Source organism: Saccopteryx bilineata, chromosome 3, assembly GCF_036850765.1.
Source record: "Saccopteryx bilineata isolate mSacBil1 chromosome 3, mSacBil1_pri_phased_curated, whole genome shotgun sequence".
Taxonomy (NCBI): domain Eukaryota; kingdom Metazoa; phylum Chordata; class Mammalia; order Chiroptera; family Emballonuridae; genus Saccopteryx; species Saccopteryx bilineata.
The window spans coordinates 32837844-32846906 of NC_089492.1; the positions used below are offsets into that span (position 1 = coordinate 32837844).

Below are 9063 nucleotides of genomic sequence, written 5' to 3' on the forward strand. Positions count from 1 at the left end.
TAGACTTCTGGCCCCCATAGCTACAAGAGACTACATTTCTCTTTTTTTCTAAGCCACCAAGTTTGTGGCAACCTATGAAGGCAGCCACAGGAAACTAATGCAGACTAGTCCATGCTGAGTGGGGGGTACTGGCAGGAGGTGGGGACTGGGCAGGTGGGCATTGGCGGCTCCCCTCCGGAGAGAGGCCAGCGCTGAAGTTTTGAAAGCCTGCTGAGCTTACAGGTGGCAGTTTAAACCAGTTTGAGGGGAGCAAAGCCAGCAAGAGCGTCTCCAGAAGCTTTTTCTCAGAAGCCCAAAGCAAAAGACTCCAGATTCTTTTTTTCCCCAAATATATTTCACTCATTGGTATGACCTACACTATATAGGTATCAATGAAAGGTAATGTTTATATCAAAGAATATGTTTATATGCATTTTACTATCTGTCAATAAATTAAAGAATACTTTTTGTCAGATTATTTCCTTCAATCAGGAACACTTGCACGTCCTCTGGGTCTGATGTGAGGCTGGCCCAGGCTTCCTCTGAGGCGGTTGAGAACAGAGAACAGAGCCAAGACGGGCTGGAGTGGGGGAAACACCCGGATGATGCCTCCAAATGGGCTCAGGAAATGCTTCTGTTGCACAGCCTGTGTCTGTACCTGCTCTTTATCACGTCTCTCAAAATGTGTCCACTCACAGACATGGCACAAGTGACATGGCTCTGTTAGGACCTGGCCCCTAAGATTTGCAGAGCCTGGGGAGAATGGAGTATAAATGAAGACCCATATTCTGCATATCTAAGTATTTACAAATTATTAAACCCACAAAATGTTCACTAGAATGTATTTGGTCTACCTCTCTTGACAAATAACTTCCTAATGCTCTGGAATGCCAGGACCAAGTTCAGAACTCCCAGGCTCCTTGGAGTTCCTTCTTGGATGCAGAGTGTGAGCAGGGCTCTCTCCAGCCCCTCTCTTCCCACTACCCGCCTGGGGGGCACTCAGCTGGGCCCCCTGGGCTGCAGGCCATGGGGGTGGAGCTCCAGCAGCACACCTCCACACACAGCGCCCCTGGGCCACCCTGGGGCCTGACCTTGCAATGCTCCTCCAGATGATTGGTCTAGGGTTGGTCCAGAAAAGAGACCCTACACAGGCTCTGGGGTTGGTTCAGGGCCATTTGGACGGGGAATTCTTAGATCTAGGTGGGGAACATAACAATAGGTAGGTTCGGTTCCTTGGCCTGCAGACTTCCCCTTCAGTAAGAAGGGGCACAGAGCACAGGACCCAGGGCAGGGGTTCCTCTGGCCAGAGTAGCTCTAAGGCGGGTAGGAGTCAGCACTCACCCTAACGAGAGTCAAAGCAATGGTCCAAGGTTAACGGCAATGCTCAATGAGTGGACTTCCTTGTACATTTTTCAGTTTCAAAAATATGCAGGTTAAGAAACAAAATACCTTAGATATTCGAGCCCTGTTTAACAAATATAGTAGGATGCCAATATTTCATTGAGTTTTAGAAATCAAGGGTCAAATCCCTAAAAAGCTTAACTATAGTAAAATGAGACTCATATTAATTAAACAGTATCTTGGGGGTCAGCGCTTTCCAGAATCTTTTCCCACTCCTTTCTTTCTTCCTGCCTCCCGCCCACCCTCTTGCTCAGCTTTTGATCATGCTTCTAGGACGAGCCTAGAGGAAAACCACAGGCTTGGATGTATCACCTGGGGAAAATGGAGCTACTCTGTGAAACAAGAGCCATGGCAGAATTCAGGAAACATCAATAGCCAATAATCAAGTCAAGGAGGTGCTTCTACCAGTGAAAGTTCCAGAGTGGAATAGGCAGGTGAGGGGAAACTAGGGCCCCACAGATGAGAGGAGACTGTGAGGAGAGAGTTCTTAAGGAAGGAGGCGCCCAGAGGATCCAATGCCCAGAGGAGCTGCCATCTTACTGTGGTTGACTAAAGTAGACTTGGCCAGGCCTCTGCTGGCCCCATCACTAGCCTCTCTCAAGAGCACCAGCTCTTCCTCAGACCACGTGTGACCTTCTACAGTCCTGCCCTTTCTTTCCTCACCCTGCATTTCCGCTCCCCCTTTATCACGGCTCTTTCCGGTGCATTTACTCCAAACCATTGACTTCCCTACATCCATCGTCAGCCCTGGTCTCTTCCCTGAACATCTGATGGAACAGCGGGCCCCAAGCATGTGCTTTGCTCAGGAGAGATGCTCACCTGGTGATGGTCCAATGAAGTTGCCCAAGATGGAAATGTTCCTCAGAGCTCCTGATTCGCAAAGCAAGGACAGTCTATTTCATCTCTGGAGAAAGAAGTACACATACAGCCCTTTATGGTTCCCTCAATCCCCTCAGCATCGAGCCCCCTGCCCTTCTTCCGGATCATATGTCACCTCTTAGTGACTCCTCTGGCAGAAAACCTTTCATTCATATATATATATATGGAGAGAGAGAGAGAGAGAGAAAGAGAGAGAGAGGAGAGAGGAGGAAGGGAGGAAGGGAGAGAGATGAGAAGCATCAACTCATAGTTGAGACACTTAAGTTGTTCACTGATTTCTTCTCATATGTGCCCTGACCAGGAGACTCTAGCTGAGCCAGTGACCCTGGTCTCAAGCCAGCAACCTTTGGGCTCAAGTCAGCGACCATGGAACATGTCTATGATTCCACACTCAAGATAGCAACCCTGCACTCAAGCCGGCGATCCTGCACTCAAGATAGCAACCCTGCACTCAAGCCAGAGGAGCCCGTGCTCAAGCCAGCAACCTTGGAGTTTTGAACCTGGGACCTCAGCATCCCAGGTTGATACTGTATCCACTGCACCACCATTGGTCAGGCCCAATATTTTTTTAATATGAGTTTATACCTCCTATATTTTTTCATTTTATATTTTCATTGTGCCCTTTTTCCCACCAAAACTGTGGACTGGTAGAGAAAGTTGACTTTACCCAGTGTTATAAACCAAATTTAAGGGCCCCAAATTTGTAGAGCATAGTAACACTCTCTCTCTCTTTTTTTTTTTTTTTTTTTTTTGTATTTTTCTGAAATTGGAAATGGGGAGGCAGTCAGACAGACTCCTGCATGCGCCCGACCAGGATCCACCCGGCATGCCCACCAGAGGGCAATGCTCCGCCCATCTGGGCTGTTGCTCTGTTGCAACCAGAGCCATTCTAGCGCCTGAGGCAGAGGCCATAGAACCATCTTCAGTGTCTGGGCCATTTTGCTCCAATGGAGCCCTGGCTGTGGGAGGGGAAGAAAGAGACAGAGAGGAAGGAGAGGGGGAGGGGTGGAGAAGCAGATGGGCGCTTCTCCTGTGTGCCCTGGCTGGGAATCGAACCCGGGACTTCTGCACAGCAGGCCGACACTCTACCACTGAGCAAACCGGCTAGGGCCAGTAACACTCTCTTATAAAAGTTTATTTAAGAGTTAAGTTTAGTGAAGTAATCAGGGAAGATTTTGTTCAAAAACTCTTCAATTCTTGGTAATTTGCCCCTCCCAACTCCCATCCCTAACATCCTCAACTCTTCAGGGGTCATTCTTCTGGTTAGGTCTAAGTTTTAGAAAGACAACTCGCTATTTCCCACTCTGGATGAAATATGAGCCTGCATATCTGTATTACATATTTCCAGTTTGTTGTAAGATATAAGCTCTTACATGTTTTGCAAGTATCTGAAATTCAGCATTTTAAAAATTGAGTCTCTTCCCAGTATCTCTGGGCTTGCTCCCTCTTCTCCAAATTTTGTTCAAACATTTACCTTCTCAGGGAGCTCCTTTTTACTCATTCGCTTGAAATTTGCAACCCCTCTCTTCCCCAATCAATATATACAACATCTTCTCCTGCTTTATTTTTCTTCATAGTACATATCACTGTCTGATATATTACATATTTAATTCATGTTCTCTTAATCATCTTCTCCTGACAATAGAGGGTAAGCTTCCTGAGGGTGGAGTTTGTTGCTCTATACTAGTGCCTAGAGTAGTGCCTGTAAGTCCTTACTAATTATTTGTTGAATAAACAAATGACTGGATTATTGGATACCCACCATTGGTGCCTACCTCAGACACCCTGTCAAGAAATAGTCTGACATCTTGCCTGACCTATGGTGGCGCAGTGGATAAAGCGTCGACCTGGAAATGCTGAGGTCGCTGGTTCAAAACCCTGGGCTTGCCTGGTCAAGGCACATATGGGAGTTGATGCTTCCAGCTCCTCCCCTCCCCTCTCTCTCTCTCTCTTTGTCTCTCCCTCTCCTCTCTAAAATGAATAAATAAATAATTAAAAAAAAAAAAAAAGAAATAGTCTGACATCTTTTTATTCCAATACCTAGGCTCAAAAAATTGACACCATTTTTCTTCAGTGATTCTTCAGTCTCAGCTACCAACTTCCCAAGTCTTGGCAGTTCTTGTATTATATCCCTCACTGATGCTCTGCTCTTAATAGGTACTCAATAAAACACTGTTGCCAAGTTACTTCTGGCAATTGGGATGAAGGAAAGAAAGGAAGATTTATTTTCCCTTTGGCCCTCTGATATATTTGATATTTTAAAAATCAGTAGAGTTGCAGTCGACAGCACTGGTTTCCTAACTGTCCCCCAGTCACCACTCCCACTTCCTTTCTTTAAGTGTCCGTCAGCCCCTCTGGCCCACTACATGCTCAGGAGAAGCTGATGCTAACTCACCTTGGTTATCAGAGAAATGTGGCTCCTGATAAGTTTAATCCATTCTCTGCATGTATATCATCACCCCTGACTGGGTACACAAGAACCAAGTTGACCCAATCAAGTGCTCTTTCTTCATAGACATGGATAAGATAATGCCAGCTGTCTCTGGCAGCCATCTTGTGACCACAAAGGGAAGCAACCAGAGACCAAGCTCTCAATGAGGATGGACAGGCCAAGAGATCATTTGGGTCCTAGATGCCATTTCTGTGCTGCTCGTCACAGAGTTCATTCACAAACCCACCCTATGTCTGTACTGCTGGTTCATTCATTTTTCATTCTACATATACTGGCTAAGTGCCCACTATACTCCAGGCCTTGTTTTTTTGTTTGTTTGTTTTATATTTTTCTGAAGTTGGAAACGGGGAGGCAGTCAGACAGACTCCCACATGTGCCCGATCGGGATTTACCCGGCATGCCCACCAGGGGGCGAAGCTCTGCCCATCTGGGGCATTGCTCTGTTGCAACCACAGCCATTCTAGCGCCTGAGGCAGAGGCCATGGAGCCATCCTCAGCGCCCAGGCCAACTTTGCTCCAATGGAGCCTTGGCTGCGGGAGGGGAAGAGAGAAACAGAGAGGAAGGAAAGGGGGAGGGGTGGAGAAGCAGATGGGCGCTTCTCCTGTGTGCCCTGGCCGGGAATCAAACCCGGGACTCCTGCACAGCAGGCTGACGCTCTACCACTGAGCCAACCAGCCAGGGCTGGGCTTTGTTTTATGTACTAAGAATACAGCTGTAAATACAAAAAAAAAAAAAAATCCCTACCTCAGGGAGCTTACATTTTTGAGTGAAGAGAGAGGAGTGACAGACAACAAAAATAACTCTAATAAACAAATACATAACATGTTAGAAAGTTTAAGTGCGAAGAAAAAAAATAGAGCCATTTGCTAGAAAGGATTCTCAAACACTTCATTCCTACATGGGTTGTATGTTCTTTTCAGTAATAAATCACAACATCCCCTTTTGGAAGTTGTCAATCTTTAGTTTGAAACATGCATAGAATACCATATAAAAAGCTATCAAAATAATTTAATGTTAGGACTAGAACACAATGTATCCAGAATAAAAGTGAAAAATACATACAAGCCAAATATGTATAATTATATTTAATCGCAAAGCTTGGAACTGTTAAGTTTATTGACAAATTGTCAGTCCTGACACCGAAAACATGTGGTAAATAATAATCAGAGCAAAGTAAGCACAGTGATTGACAAGATACTGCTGTCCAGTAACATAAATTTCAGAAATGGTGGCCGATATGAAGCAGTCATTTTTTATCAGCACAACGAAGTGAAATAAGTCACTGCAAACTGGCAAACCCAGAGATATTCTGAGTTCTGGTGTTCTTTCAGGGCTGTCACTATGACAACCTTTGAGCTGAGTAAAGCAGGCCATAAAGACATTTTATGTGCCCACCGTGGCCATCTTGTACAGACAACTCACTGATCCGTCATAGTGCAGACCAGAAGTGAGGATTTAAAATGGGCATGGATGGGCAGAAGCTCTGGCCGGTAACATGAGACCCATCCCATATTTGGGCTGTTGCACTAAAGCTGTGCCTTCTCAATGCCCTTATATGCATATAGTAGAACTGGTCACCCTCCAGAAATGTATGAAGATTTAAGCCAAGTGCCTAATGAAGTTGATAAAATTGTCAATCATGTCAACAGCAGGCAATTAAATACCTGTCTTTTTTCTCAGCCATGTGACAAGATGATTGCTGGTTACCAAGAACCATAGTTTCCAATAGAAGTTCATTGTATTTTTTATTAGAAATTTTTATTTATTTAAGTTATGAAAATAATTTCATATATATATATATTATATTATCTATAATGTTCTCTTTGTGAGTTATGCCCGAATGGTCCTGGCTTTACAACTTACTCATCTAAACACCATATCTACTGTTACAAGGCAAGTGTGTGAGCGGCTATTCCACAGGGGAGACCAAAGAGCAGCGTTAGGGCAGAGACTTGGAGTTGAGGAGATTTTTTCTTCCATTGCCTGAAAGACTGGTTATTAATTTCTCTGAAAATATGTGAGGAAGAGACACTGAAAAGACTTCATTAAAAAGCTCTCCTAAGTCTTTTTCCCAAACTGGCAGTGGCTGCGTGGACAAGGAAGCCTCCACTCTCCACTCCACGACATCACCAAACAACTCCAGACCTTCTCCAGGGGAAGGCGTTCTGCAGATGATCTTCACCTGGTTTCTTGAAACACAGTCATTTGTTTGGTTAGTGTTTTGGTTTTTGAATAAGGCTATTTACATCACCTTAAGTGGGAATTCTTTCCCAGCATCTGAGTCAGAGAAGATGGTAAATCATAGGAGCAGCCCCCATTTACTAGTACTTTATTTGCATAAGGCACTGATGAAAGTGCAGATCTTAAACTCACTTAATCCTCTCAACAACCCTGTGATGTAGGGCTTACCCCATAAATAAGTGATGTTATTATCTCTATTCTATAGATAATGAAACTTAGAAACAAAAGGTGAAGCGACTTGCCCAAGGTTGCACAGCCAGGAAAGCCAGGATGAAAGCCAAGGCCAAACGTTTAACCATTAGGCTATATATTTTAAATATATAAATATGTGTGTATGTGTATGTATTTAAAGTAAACGAGCCCTGGACAGTTGGCTCAACGGTAGAGCGTTGAACCAGCATGTGGAAGTCCCGGGTTCAATTCCTGGTCAAGGCACACAGGAAAAGCACCCATCTGCTTCTCCACCCCTCCCCCTCTCCTTTCTCTCTCTCTCTTCCCCTCCTGCAGCTGAGGCTCCATTGGAGCAAAGTGGACCCGGGCGCTGAGGATGGCTCCATGGCCTCTGCCTCAGGTGCTAGAATGGCTTAGGTCGTAACAGAGCAATGCCTCAGATGGGCAGAGCATCGCCCCCTAGTGGGCATGCCAGGTGGATCCCTGTTGGGCACATGCGGGAGTCTGTCTCTCTGCCTCCACCACCCCCTCTTCTCACTCAGAAAAATACACACACACACACACAAAAAAATTTAAAAATAAATAAAGTAAATGATATCTGATTATGGCTGCAACCAATTACTACAAACCTAGTGGCTTAAAACAAAACAAATTTATCATCTTATAGTTCTAGAGGTCAGAAGTCTGACATGGGTCTCAGTGAGCTGAAATTAAGGCAGAGTCAAGGCTGCATTCTTTCTCAAGGCTTTGCGAGGATCTCTTCCTTTGCTTTTTCTGTCTTCAAGAGGTTGCCTACATTTCTTGGCTTGTGGCCTCCTTCCTCCATCTTCAACAGAAGCATAAATCTCCATTTCTCTTTCTGATGCTGACACCAATTTTCTAGTCTCCTGTTTTATTTGTAAGGATCCTTGTGATTACATCGGGCCCACTCAGATATCCAGGACAATCTCTTTATTTTAATGCTAATTAGCAACACTGATTCCAACTGCAATCTTAATTCCTCTTTGCCAGAACACACTCACAGGTTCCAGGGATTAAGAGGTAGACATCTTTGCCCTGCCCCTGTGGCTCAGTGAGGTAAGTGTTGTCCAGGTGTACTGAAGTGGTGGTTTTGATCCCTGGTCAGAGCATGTAAGAGTACACAACTAAGTGGAACCACAAGATGATGCTTCTCTCTCTCTCTCCTTTCCCCCCTCCCTCCTCCCACCCCGTTCCTTCCTCTAGTGCTCTCTCTCAAATCAATAGAAAAAAAATTTTTTTAAAAAGAGGTAAACATCTTTGCAAGGTCATTATTCTGCCTACCACACTTTACCTAGTTCAAACTCAAAACTTACAAAACAAAAAGGTATCCAGTAAAAAATCTCCCTTCTGTGCCCATTCCGCCCCCAGTCACACAATTCCCTTCCCCAGGAGCAATCGGTGCTATCTGTATTGTCTTCCTAGATTTATTTTATGCATACAAGAGCAAATATGTATATTTGTTTTATATTTATTTTTTACCTTCACTGTACTCACTGTTCTACATACATTTTGCTTTTTTTCATTTCAAAACTATGTCCCAGAGATCATTCAGGTTGATACATAAAGAGCTGCATCATTCTTCTTCATGCCTGCATGGCACTCCATTGTATTGGTGTATATGATATCATATTTAACCTCACTTGTCCCACAGGACATGTAGGGGGTCTGCAATCTTTTAGTTGTTTTCAATCTTTGCAATACAGACAATGTTGTAACAACCAGCTTTGGGCCTTCATGAGTCAGTAAGGAAGAGTGCATCTCTCAGATCAACCCCTAGAAAGAGGGTGACAGGGCCAAGGGTATGTGCATTGGCATTTTGGTAGCTAGAGTTAAATAGCCCTCTTTTATGCTTTCCAACTAGGAATTTTAAAAAAATATATAAAAATTATATTTATCTAACAAATTTAATGAGTATCTC

General features: G+C 44.4%; 1 non-coding gene across 1 annotated transcript; it reads right to left on the bottom strand.

The window, feature by feature from the left end:
* Positions 1–5318: 5318 nt before the first annotated feature.
* On the bottom strand, positions 5319–5394 carry TRNAS-GCU (transfer RNA serine (anticodon GCU)). Its single transcript has one exon. It is a non-coding gene; the product is annotated as a tRNA-Ser (tRNA).
* Positions 5395–9063: the final 3669 nt, after the last annotated feature.